The sequence below is a fragment of the Labrus bergylta genome, chromosome 5 (assembly GCF_963930695.1).
Source record: "Labrus bergylta chromosome 5, fLabBer1.1, whole genome shotgun sequence".
NCBI lineage: Eukaryota > Metazoa > Chordata > Actinopteri > Labriformes > Labridae > Labrus > Labrus bergylta.
Genome location: NC_089199.1, coordinates 20,869,359 through 20,882,748, shown reverse-complemented (window position 1 = coordinate 20,882,748; position 13,390 = coordinate 20,869,359). Strand labels below are relative to the sequence as shown.

Below are 13,390 nucleotides of genomic sequence, written 5' to 3'. Positions count from 1 at the left end.
TTTTTCTTTAAAATAATTAGAGCTTCAATTTGTATTTCTTTTTCTCTGTGGTTTAAGAGCCTTTAATGAAGTGGACAGTGCTGTGATGGGCCACCAACGTTAGCTTTTCTGGTTGTTTTTAATTTATTTGGAGCCCCATTAGTGAAAACCAGGGTAGGAATGACTCTTCCTGAAGACCACAAACGTAAACATGATATCAAAACCATCACAGTTTGAATTGAACCAAGCAAGGGAATATCCAGGGGTGGCCATGGCCCGCACTTAAATCTGATTGGCCACCCCAAAATGCTGAAGTACGATTGGCTATTTGCCTTCTCAAAGGTTTAAGAAAATCTACTAAAAATTTAGGCTGTGTTGAGGATGCAAGATGCTTTCTTTACATACTTTTTTAGTATGTCTTGCTTTTAGTATGTGTGTCACAAAACTGTTTTATATTGAGTATCAGCGTCATGGTAACAAGATCCAGTGGTGTCAGATAAATTAAAAAGGATTGTTAAATTATGATTGTTTTGCAGGTGCAAAAAAAAAAGAGCCTCAGGCCCCATGAACTTCTGTGACAGTAAAAATCTCTTTTATATTTTTTTGCTGCAGATGAGGAAAAGTTCAAGTTCACGATCACAAGGTCATGTGATTTCTTTGTTCTTTTTTTTTTTTGTGTCCCTTAATTCAGAAAGTCTATATTTAGAATTACTTGACTTGATGAATTTTTCATGTAACTTCACCTCAAACTAAAGGACTTGAATTTTTCATCAGGGTCCTCATCACCTCAAACATATGGTTCTTATCCAGACATGCATAGACAAGTAGTCTACCTCTTTAGAGTCTCACTGGTCCAGCTGACGTGCCTTCACAAAGATTATTTAGATCTTTTTTTTACCACTTTGTTTGAAGAAATTCTGTCTCCCTGTTCATGTCATGTTATTCCACTTTTTTCACTTTTTGTTGCACTTTCCTCGTGTGTTTGATATCTGTTCTAACAGGATCTGCACTTTCAGTTTATCTTCTTTTGTTGTTGAAAAGTATCACTGTCCGTTAACATTTATTCATTTTTATTTTTTAAAGGAGCAAAATGTAACTCTGTCACGTACCATTTAAAATGGGTAGGCCTACTTCAGTCCAAATTCAATTCTTTGAATTGCCTGCCTGCCTCCTCTATAGAGTCAAAGCGTACGCAGGTTGCCATGTTGCTGATACGAAAAGCTTCCGCATTTAGCCGCATTTTTCTTGAAACCTCCATTTTTCTAAAGCTCCTCATATTTATCCTAGTTTCACCACATTTCTGGTCATGGAGCTTATTTGAAAAATGATGATGCTTTTTAGGTCAGATAGAATCAGTTATATCTGAAGCAGTTCACCTGCTCGCTTCCATTGATGCAACACCTGTTGGTTTGCTTTTTGCCTGGTAAACCGTGGGGCGCCCAAAAACGGATGAAAAAAAGATAATAAACATGACAGCACACAGTTTTGTCTTTATTAATCTGAATCAAACTTACAGACTCTTATTTCACTGGTTACATCACATGATAAACTCAAACCTACAAATAAATGTACATAAGTAAAAGTAAATGACCAGGGGTAACCATGGAAACGAACGTGTAGCAAAGAGTGCATGGAGAATGTTAGGGGTTGCTTGGCAACAGTCCACTTTCAGTGAAGTTTGTTCCAGCTGAGTTGGTGGAGCAAAAAATAACCTGTTGTTGGATATTTCTTTTAAATACTATCTGCTACTTGATACCTGTTGTTAGACAGTCGCAGAGCCCTTAAGAATGGTGGAAATTACAGCTAGTCTCCTGCTTCAGCTAATGTGTCTAGCTAACTATAGCGAGTAGAAATTAAAGCCATATTGCCATCTTTAGAAATTCACTCTTATTTAAAATTGCCTAACTGTCAATTTCAGTATAAAGAATTTTGACAGGCATTTTACAAAGGCTCTGCTAACTAGCTGTCTTTTTCCTAACACATTACATGAACACTGAGTGGGCATTTTGTAGGTAGAAACTTCAGTTTTTCTCCCTTGAGTTTCCATGTAGATTTTTTTAGAGGAGAAGTGCAGCTGAGTTTAATTATAGGCCAAAAGAAAAGCGTGAAACGAAGGCTCACAACCTCTTCATCTGTTATGCAGTTTGGCAGCAAGCCTGAGCATTTTTTTTTCCTCAACTTTTAAGATTCAACAATCCTGCACGAGTACTCTGCTGATATAAAGAAAATGCGGATGGAACCTCTCACTCCTGTTCATGCACTTTCTGTGTTTTCCCCTCATCAGCATCAACATGAACAATCTTCAAACCATTCAGTTCAGCTCTTTCCTCTCTTCTGTACGAGAACACACGGCACGATGAATCCAGGATGAATATGCAAAATCTGCAGTTTAATCTCCAGTGATTGTGGAAGATTACCTGCAAAGAAGTTTTACAAATCACTTCTTTTTCAGCGTCAGAGGCGAATGAAAACTGCCTCAAGTACACAAAATTGTTTCTATCGGAAAGACGTCTTCGCAATCAAGTATCTCTCTCTTATCTCCCATACAGAAATGTCGGTTCTTCTCTCCCGTAAGTCAATATGCGCCCGTAGTTGCATTGAAAAACCCATCATCTTTTACCATCTCATTCATGCATTTTTAATACAAGGACACAACTCTTGCAAGAAATGAGCAAACCCGTCTTTATCACAATATACGGTCGAGAAAGAGAGTGCTTTCCTCTGTTTGGTTTTGTTCTTTCTTTGCTTATTTCTTTATTTTGCCAAAGATTTGAGCTAGTCAGCAAATGAAAAAGTATTTTAAACAAAAGCCTGTTTCTGTTTTCAGGCACATTTGTTTTCACTGACTTCTTGCTGCCAATTGAGTGTTCCTGTTTCCCTGAAGAGTTTTTCATATTCACCTTGTCATTCATAGCAAACCTAATTTTAAGATACAAAAAAACACATGTTCATTCACACAGAACAGAAAGAACATTTTCCCTTCCTAAAATAAGACGCACAGGGTGTATTCAGATTTAGATAAAGAACTCCTTTCACGTCGCCTTTTAAATCTGTGTGATAGTCATGACTGAAAGCTAGAGCTGAATACTAGAGTGCTGCTTTGCTTTTTACTCCAGCAACAAGTCAAATAGCTTCTAAAAATGTGCTCAATATAGAGCCAAGGTCAGGGTCTATTTTTAAGGAAGGAAAGAACTCTTACGCTCTTAAATACTTTGATGTTCCAAAGTTAAAAAGTCTGAAAGCCCTCTGCTGAGCTCTGTGTTTCATAAGATGTGGGCAGATATCGCCTTCCAACTAAACTTCTGCACATAAAAGAATGAAAGAGTTGATGCAACAAGGTGTGATTTGGGATACCAGAAAGATTTTTCACCATTTTCTAAACTGTGGGGGAAACGAGACACTTAGTGCGTTTACATGGACTTGAGTATCCCGGTTATGAGCGTCATCCTGGTTTTGATCATATTCGGGATATGGGTTTCCATGCACACAGAGAGACCTGGTTATTCATATCCCTGTATACATATTTAATACCAGTATGCACTTCTTTTATTCTGTATTTGACCAGTTAGTTATGTTATTTAGTAACCTACTTTCAAACTTGACCTCACTTGCTCCACCCTGCGTGTTGGGAAAACAGTATCCTGCAGCCTGTTCACCACAGACTTGTAAGCATTTTTCTTGCTTTTTCTCATCAAAACTTCCAATTTTACTTAATTCTTTCATTACCAAAAGTCAAAACTGTGTATTCATCTCTCTAGTGGGACGATTGGCCATGTTTGTTTTGCTGAAGTCACTTGTCTGAGGTCGTGCCTGCAGGTTGTCAGAAACTAAGATCTATACATGCCACAGTTTCCTCTATTCCTTCTGATTTTACCAGGTAGAAAAATGGGATTTGCCAAAGTCAGGATAAGGGCTTATCTCAGTTTCTGAAATCAGGATATGATATTTTCATAAACAAACGCAAAACGGGAGACGGGAAACGGATCAAAACCGGGATATTCAAGTCCATGTAAACACATTCAGTGACATCACCAATGGGTTTGTTATCCACCTTTGGAAGCATTATGCTCTGCTTTTGTTCCATATTGGTTTTCTTTTCTTTGGAGCTGAGGGGGTTTGCAAACACAAAGTTTTGAATGCTTTACCATCTGTGCCCATAGTGAATGCGTTAGATCAGGCGCGGAGCCTATGGCTCATTGCAGAGGGGGCGGGGACCAATAGTGGGCCCTTAAACTGTCTATAGGCTATATAGCATATGCTGTAGCCTATATAGTAATATAGTATAGCATTTATGGTGTAGTATCGGCTGTATGAAGATACAAGATGGGGCGGGACGAAGAGAAATGCCGCTGCAGATTACAAAGGGTGCTATTACAGTGACAGGGACTTATCAGTGAGTGACCTGCTGATGTTTAAGCAGAACAAGTGCTGACATGTCTGTGCGCATATTCCACCGATTAAACAAGTGAAGCAGACTTCATTAGCTGGACGGGAAACCAAAGATAGAAGGCAACTACAGTTTGACATTCAGTGAAGTTGGACGCTCATCCAGCCAAACAGACAATACAATAAAACCACACATTAACCAAGCAGACACGGCGGTCTACAACACATGCACCCACAAACAAAAGACCAGCATCTAAGCGTAATCTCAAATAATGATGAAACAATTTACTAATTAAGTTTTCATCAGCACTGTTGCTTTCCTGCAGCTAGCTGGGTGCTCCTCGCTAACATGTTTATTTGCTTGGCTAGTTTCGTTTACATTAGTCGAGCTAGCAACGGGAGGAGACTTACCAGGTTGAGTTGTTGAGGGTTGAGTTGTCGATGAGAAAACATTTTTTATTTAGTTTTTTACACTTTTAATGATATGAAAAACTGCGAGGTAAACAGAAATAAAGCAGACAGACGACTAGGTTTTTAAAACTCCAGACAGCAGCGGGGGCCCAGCAAAGGGGGTGCTAAGAGGTGGAATCAATGACATTACAAACAGGCCACAGCACCCCGCTGGTGCTGTTTGCTGCCGAAGTTGAGAACCCCCTTGGCAGTGGAGGGGGGCCCCTCTCTGCTCTACAAAATGCATTGTGTGTTTTGATTGCGGCAAAAGAAAAGAGAGACTCAGACCTTGTCAAACTAACTTTATTCGAAAATTCAACTAAATAACAAAATGCATGTTAAATTTGGCTCAAAGTGGGCCCCTTGAGACAACAGTGGGCCCGGGGCGGCCGCACCTTCTGCCCCCACACTCGCTCCGCTCCTGCGTTAGATGTTTAATAAGCTAGTTTCCCACATAGGGAGATTCTATTTGTGGTATTGGCTGACATAGAGGCCTCAACACTTGCTTTCCTGCATCTGCATTGGTTGAGCGATAATGAACCTTCTGAGCTGAGGAACTTCAAAGAACACTTTTTTCTCAGTCCACTTCCTATATTAACACATAAATAATCTTATACTAGAATCTCAATCACAGAAAGGGCATAAACAAACTGGGTAGTCTGTTCAATATACACAGAGTGAGCCGTAATATTTGTCTGACATTTACAAGATTTTATCCCCAAAAGGGCCCTACACCACAAACTTGGCCAAAATGTCAAGATTGGAGACTGATCCCTCTGAGGTGACATCTAGCAGACAGCTAACAGCACCCATCTGTCATTTAAAGCCTCCTTCCCCCAAACAATCCATGACTTCTTATTCAACCCCTGGCAAATTTTCAGAAATAGAAAAATATACTTTTTAGACAGATAACAATAACAGGCTGTAAACATGCTGAATAAGTCAGTAAAGTTGGGGATAGTAAAATGGGGTTTAATGGGGATTCTTGCCGTTAGTGCCAGCCTCATGTGGTCACTTGAGGTACTGCAGTTTTTTCACTTCGTCATTAATATTTAATTACAGAGACGTGAGGCAACCAGGTTTTTGGTTGTAGTCCGAGTGAAATAATCTACTTGCATTTTAACAGGCCTTGTGTCTATGCAGGCTTTGCTGGAAAACAGTCCATGTGGAGGCCGAAGGGTTCGAACACAATCTGCCATAATGCAATCCTAGAACCCATTGGCACTCATCTATCAACAATTGTCTTTAAACATAAATCTGCATACAAGTGCAGCTCTCAACACCAAACCCATTCTTGCTTTTCAAGTTTCTGGAAAAGGACATTTTTGGCGTAAACACCTTTATGGTTAATGGCTGTCCACACCAGAAGCCTCCGACAAGTTGGCTGTCCCAGAGGCTCTATAATCATCAGACGATTGCTGATGGGTTCGGAGTATACTTGTTCATTGGCTTCATTTTCACCCCACTCGATGCACACTCTTCATTTATAAATGGATTCCCCCTCAGGTGACAACAGCAGAATAATGTCTTTATTTCATTGTGTGTTTTTAACCTATCTTAAAATGCTGTGTAAGCCATCTTATAATGCTAGTGGATTGTCTAACATTATCACGCCCCTGAGAATAGATTTCCTGACTCTCAGCTGGAAATATTGAGCATGTCTGATTGATTCATGACTGCCAATATCATTAGGATCGTGAAGGCATACATCTCCGGTACTCTTGGAATATGGAGCTTGCCAAGGGCAGCTATTATGGTGATTTTACGTTGAATGTGACCCGGCTTTGAACTGTCAGCATTATCTGTGGATTAATTAAGGGGCCAGAAGCCTTGACGTCAGATTAAGGGGGGGGTTCATGTGTGATCACTTCCCTACCTTATTATCATCGCTGTACTGTGTGGATCTTTACATCTTTTCCTCATTGTCCTTGCTTCCTTTGTTTTAAATGTGTCAGTCTGTCATTTTCTTTCCATATTCCCTTGATAAGACATAAAGGACTGATAGCTTTTATATTAAACTGTTTTTTTTCTAGTGTTTTGTCCTACAGTCGTTGCAGACTGAAAAGAAACAGGGAATGTGTTTCATCTGTCAGCAGCCATTGTCATCATCCACCTCCCCTGATGTGAAATTCAGAAACATGGAGCTGTGCCCATTGTTTTCACTGAGAGCAGCACAGAGAGCATTAACCCAACACAGCGTGCCTCTGGCTGCAACACAAACATTTACCCCTCCATGCATACATGCACATATATGTGCAGTGTGCACACGGGGACACATGTGCATGCATAGATGAATACTCTGTAGGTGAAAACTCTGGAGACCATGCCATCATTTCTCCTTGTTTACAAATGAAGGTGGTACAGTTTGATTTCACGCTGCACTGTGATTCTTATCTTTCCAGCCTGCTGTATTTATCTGTTAAATTTATCTCTCTCCTGATGTGGCCTGCAGCGGATGTTGTGGCACATGATGCTACACAGCAGGACAGAAAAAGAATAAGCAATCCCTTATCACGCCAGAAAATAAGGATGCAGTCTCAATGTTGTTTTAACATCACTGATAACCGTTTTGAAGGTGGAAATTCTTGGCAACTTCTCCGTCCTGTTTGGCTTAGAATTGATTGCTTCTTATTTCACATTGTCACAACAATGAATCTTGTCCAAATGAATCTGCAAGCTAACAGCACTTCTTCAAGCCTTTTTCAGATTTCCATCCTTCATGGAATGTGAAAATAACCACACACGGTTCAGGATGCTATAAAGCATGCACAGCACTAATGTGTGAGGTTTTACTCACACATTACACGGGCGGCTGTAGCTGTGTCCTTGGGCAAGACACTTAACCCTGCATTGCTCCCGCTTCTTCAGTGGCGGTGTATGAATGGATCAGTGTTGTACTTACTCTCTGATGTACGTCGCTTTGGATAAAAGCGTCTGCTAAGTGAATTGTAACTTGTAACTTGTGCTCGCTTTGAGCTGTGTTATTATTTTCCCAGTAGAGCTCCACCTAATCCCACCTCTTATTCTATAACTGGCTAGTGCTACCTTACTGTGATTGGCTAGCATTCTTTGATTCACAGTTTGCCTTCAGGCCTTTCTGCTGGGAGCTCTTTCACCCCTGAGCCATGTTCTTATTTCAGCCAGGAGAATAGGAGCCGTCTGTTTGAGTTAATGAAAAGTCAGTAATTACTTTTTGGTTTGGTTTGTGACTGACACTGTTTAAGAATCAAACTTCTTGTCTTGGTATGGTGACACAAGGCTCCAACCGTAGCAGTATGCTGATATCTGACGTAGGGCATGACTGAGCCTTAAGCGACTGTCCGGTGTTTGATTTTTCAGCTTTTCCAGCCAATCACAGCAAATGAGGGCGGGATTTTTGAGCTCTAATGACTGCTTTTGCCATGCCAACAAATAAACAACAATTGAGTTTACAGGGAATGTGATACGTTTATATTAAGGCTAAGAGTTTTGCATAATAAGAGGCGTGGTTGAATTGACTGACAGGTGGCTGCATTGTAGCTCTTTGCATGGAGGCTTTACTATCGCTGAATCCCCTTTTATCTGTTTGTGTTGTTTTCATCGTTAGTGAAATGCTAGCTAGATAACATGCTATACAAGCTAGATGGGAGTGTTTCAGTGACCATTTCAGCCAACATAATGTACCGGTATGCCTACTTCTCAATTAGAAGGAAGTTAGTTGGAGTCAAAAATACTATACTTTCTTTTTTATGTTTTGGTTTTGGTTCTGTATTCAGAAGATCACTACACTGCATTCAAATTCATGGAAATCTCTTGAGTATACTTTTAAAAAAAATACTTTTTGTAGGAAGGTCATAATACCTTCCTCAAAAACACTCGAGATGAAGATAAACTTGTGATAAAATGTAGGGTGTATTGTATTGTTATTACATTGCTTATTGTTGTACATGGGATTCATCTTTGCAAGAAAATAAATGTCTGAAGAAAGTTAAGTTGCAATCTATGTCGAAAAGTAAAAGAGAGACCCTACTGATAAAAGTCAGCAACAAAGAATCTGGGCTACATCTCCTGGAAACCATGAATATCTTAACTAAATTTGAAGGCAAAACATCCAGAAAGTCTTGAGCCGTTTCACCAAAATCAACACCAGCTTATGCAACTTATGGGCTAATGTCAAAAGCCAGTAGTCTCCACAGAAGAAGAATATCTCGATCCTTTTGCTTTGCTCTCATGTCGATTTTCCCATAACGTACACGTGTTAGAGATGCTACTTGATAAGAGGGTATTTGAGGAAATTCACAGAATAACCCAGTGAGATTACCAACCAAACCCGGTAAGACGCTGAGAAAAGATCGTATCTCTCCCCTCCAGTCCCTCTGTCTCGCTCCACCTCTCCAACACTGATGGATATCCAGCGTTACGTCTCCACTCAGCCATGCACACTCGCCCGCCCATTTCCCTGCTGAGGGGTCAGCTCTGCTCGCCTCTGTCGGAAAGCTTTTCGAGGAGCCTCATCTTTAGCTGCTCTGAGCTAACAGCAGGTAGTTTCACTGTTGAGTCCCACAAAGTGATTTATTGCATCCCTTGACTTTGAAGTAACTTTTGCACGGAGGTAATATTTGAAGAATGGCGTTTCAAAGCGAGACACCTGTGCAAGATAGCTCCATAATAATGAGAAAATATGAGCTTTTACTGCCTTTATATTGAGTTTGTTTTGAAGATGTTTCAACATCTTATGGTGATGACCTTTAAATGACCCATTTTTCCTGACATTTTTAGCACAAGTCAATCTACCACATAATTTATTTCTTGGATTTCTCACCTTATCCTGAGAAAAAAACCCACTATGAATTCCCACATTTCGTAGATGTGAAAATGAAAAGCTTGGTTGAATGGCATCTCTGCCGCCTCGGGGAACAGATGACCTTAAAGGTTAGCGTCAGAGCATTCTTGTCCGTGACTCTCGGGTTAACATCCTCTCAAACTCTCCAAGGAGAAGAAGCCAAACAAAGCACTATGGGATTTCACAGAATGAAACACATGTGACATGTCATTAAGGTCTGAAGATTCCCAGGCAAATGTGTAATTATAGGGCTCATCTTGTGGTGTTTATGAGAGGCTGATTTTGAGTTTTTGTTGTTTGTCTTGAAGCCAAACCGACTACATCCAAAGGTAATAGCTTCCGAGGTTGATTAACTTTATTCGATCTCTACCCTGTGGCCTCATTCTTTGTCTCCGTTACGCTGTCTGATCTTGTGGGAACTGCAGGGCACCAAATTGCAGAAGAAGAATTGTGATTTATAGTCTGGAGTAGAGAGTAAAACGTGGTTTCAGAACTTGTGCAGTATTATTAAAAATGTCAATTATGGGCCTGGGGACATATCTAACAGGTGGAAAGAAGAAACCTGAAAACAAACAATTTGGAGGCAAATAACCGACAGACACAAGCACCAAGCACATGAAAAAAAGAATTGCACTCCAGAGTGTGTTTACAGTATGTGCTGTCTCTCTGTGACTTGCAGTGTGCATGTCTTTGTTGGAGAAGAGGTTCATGAGTCACTGCCGTCTTTAGCCCGAGGCGCAGCAGCCAGCCAGCTGAGGGAGCGGATGCATGTTTTATTTTAGTCGCTCTAATATGCCGTGAAGACATCATTATCTTGAAACATGTTGTATTCCAGAAACTCTATTGTTCAAAATGGCACAGAAGACGTGGATAAATGTTTCATCCTCATCGCAGTCATATAGCTCATTAGACGTGCGATTCATTAGATGTGGCTTCTGTTATTGCCAGCTAAGCAGTGTGTGACTGTGTGAACCCTCCACTGCGAGAGAGGGATGTTATCTTTTCTGTCATGCACATACCAGTGCTGTCCATAGGGAAGAGGTGAGCATGCAAGGAAGTTGGCTGATTGAGGGCATGGGGCACAGAGGAGCGCTGCACATGGCTACACAGCTTGCCTGTGAATGCAAAGGATGTCTCACAAGATATCCTTTTGTCAGCATCAACTCCCTTTGAAAAGAATGAAGAGATGAAGAGCACAAAGTGTGAGAGATATTTTCTACATCCTCACATTTCAGCCATATTTTCTCTCGAGATCCATTTCTTACCTCTGCAGATTTAAAGAGTTTACATTTCATTCCATGCTTTCTTCGTGCTACAAGTGTTGTAAGAGCTTTTTGACCTCTTCAAGCCTTTTACTCTTCATGCACCTTGGTAGCTGGTGAAATTGTGCCGGAAAATCCCGCTCTCCTTCTCCATGCTTTCAAGTCAAAGAACACAATGAAACAATTTATGGGATGTATTGCTTAATCATAGTGATGTGAAATTTTCCTTCAAGTACATCAGAATTAAGTTAAAAAATAAGACGAAGTAAAATGATTTTGACATCTAGGTGATTGTCGATGAGAAGGTTCACCACTTTGGTCTGACTGAAATTGTGTAAAATATGTGCATGACAGTTTATGACAAGCAGAAATGTATGGATAAAAATGAACCTACATATTAAGACAGACAGCCCTGAGGGCCAAGACACACATCAAACAATCACATCTCTAAAAACATTGTTTTAGAGAGCACAACGTTATTCTGAACACAGCCACATTTAGGGATGTGTGACTCGGCCTTGGATAAGCTGAAGGTAATGGATGGATGCATTACTATTCAAAACTGTTAATTATTCAAATGTAATTCAAATAACTGCCAATCTAATTCATATAATAATGCCAAATAAAATAGATTGTAGTATAAGTAAGGAGATGACTAGTTAGCGTCTTAGCATCTCTAAACTCTGTAACGCTACAGTTGATACATTTCACAAAACGCATTTTATAAAAAATATACATTTTACAAAATCAAGATATTTTCCAGATATAACAGAATTTCACAGAGAACAAAGCAACATGTAACAAACAACTGTACTATTACTAAAGCACAACTTCACAGTCCGGCACCAACAAAAAGCAAGTATCAACCTTTCAAAAAAACACCAAACTCAACATTTCACAAAACTCAACCGGAGAAGTGAAGGTTAACTTATTTACGCTGCGTGTTCCCAACAACAATAAAATCAAACTCAGTGACCTCTGTCTCATGCAAACACACACATACACACACACACACACACACACACACACACACACACACTCAGACACACACACACCCTCAAACACATGCAGTCAGAAAGGAGGAATCCCGGCTCTCCCTCCTTTAAAATGGAGCAGCCACCCAGCGCGTTCGTAACCTGATTACCCCAGCTGTCAGTCTGAATAAGGCCAGGCTTCTGGATCCTCCCGTCCACCGGTCTTCAGAACGAGACAGAGCCGGTCCTCCTGAAGAGTCTGGAAACAGGATAAGAGCAAGACAGACACGAAAAACACAGCACCGGGGAAACAAGTCAGCAGGTAAGAGGATGCAGGAATGTTGACTTTTTTTTTTTAACTTTCAGTTGATAGTAATGAGTTTAAGTTTTAAAACCATCATGTCTGGTTTATCTTCAAGTACAACACTGTGCGTGTGTTTGAAAGGGTTGCACTTAGGTGTAAAGATATGAAGTAAAGGAGAAGGATTGTTGTCATTATATTCTTCTTGTAATATGTTGAACCAACCCTAACAGCATGTCAAACTTTTAAATAGACAGAAAATCTCTATGAATGATAAATATAAACAAACTTCAAAATGATATGCTTCTGTATTCATTTAATACAGGTCTGATTCCTATTTCAGAAAAAGGAAACTTTCTAGTGTCCTGGACCAGTGCATGGTGCAGAGACAGCTTCTCAACGAGTAAAACATTTGACCATTTAAAGACAGCAGAATTATATTTTTTAAATAAAAACTTAACTTTCATATGAACAGGACAAAAAGAAAAGTTTTCATTCTTTCTTCTGGGATTATTGCCTTGATGATTGAAGCACTTAAACCTCATGTGAGGAGTTTTTAGGTGGTTATGTATCACACTTCAATAAGTATTCGTGGCCCTCTATCAGCTGCATAATTAATCTAAACCAGCTGGACAAGATCTGATTATTTCTATAAAGTGATTTTGAATGTCTGCACTGCCGCAGGGAAGGTGTCACAGCATGTTGTAGAAACAGTCTTTTTCCTACATTTTCCACGGCAAAGATTCGCCTTGAGTGATACATTTGAGTGTTTAAAGAAAGCAGAATTAGATTTTTGTTAAAAACTCTTCTTGCATATGTACAGGACAAAATCAGCAAAGAGATAAAAGAAAATAAAAGGAAAAAAAACAAACCTTTAACATTTTAAATCTTGCACTTGAATACTTGAAACTTCCACTTATATACTAATTCATGACAAAGGTTTAGTTTAACATTCTGTTTTAGAAGATTATTTTTTTAGTAAGCCAAACTGAATATGAATATGAAGATGTTAAATGCAACGTCTTAATGTCTTTGAGGATTAAAAAGTTCCATCACATTACAGGTCAAAGTGGAAATGAAAGTGTCTGACCATGTGCTCTGTTTAAGATAATCTAACAAGAAGTCACAGTTCAGAGGATAAAGGAGGGGTATACTTGAGGCAGCGAGTCACTAAGGGGAGGGGTAACAGGATACAACATGTGGGTGGACCTTTGTG

General features: G+C 39.8%; 1 protein-coding gene across 1 annotated transcript in view; it reads left to right on the top strand.

The window, feature by feature from the left end:
* The first annotated feature begins 12,069 nt into the window (after positions 1-12,069).
* Positions 12,070-13,390, top strand: part of anks1ab (ankyrin repeat and sterile alpha motif domain containing 1Ab) — a 45,266-nt gene continuing 43,945 nt past the window's right edge. The window contains exon 1 of the mRNA XM_065955115.1: positions 12,070-12,195. The gene's annotated coding sequence lies outside the window, so the exon portion shown is untranslated. The remainder of the gene's footprint in view (positions 12,196-13,390) is intronic.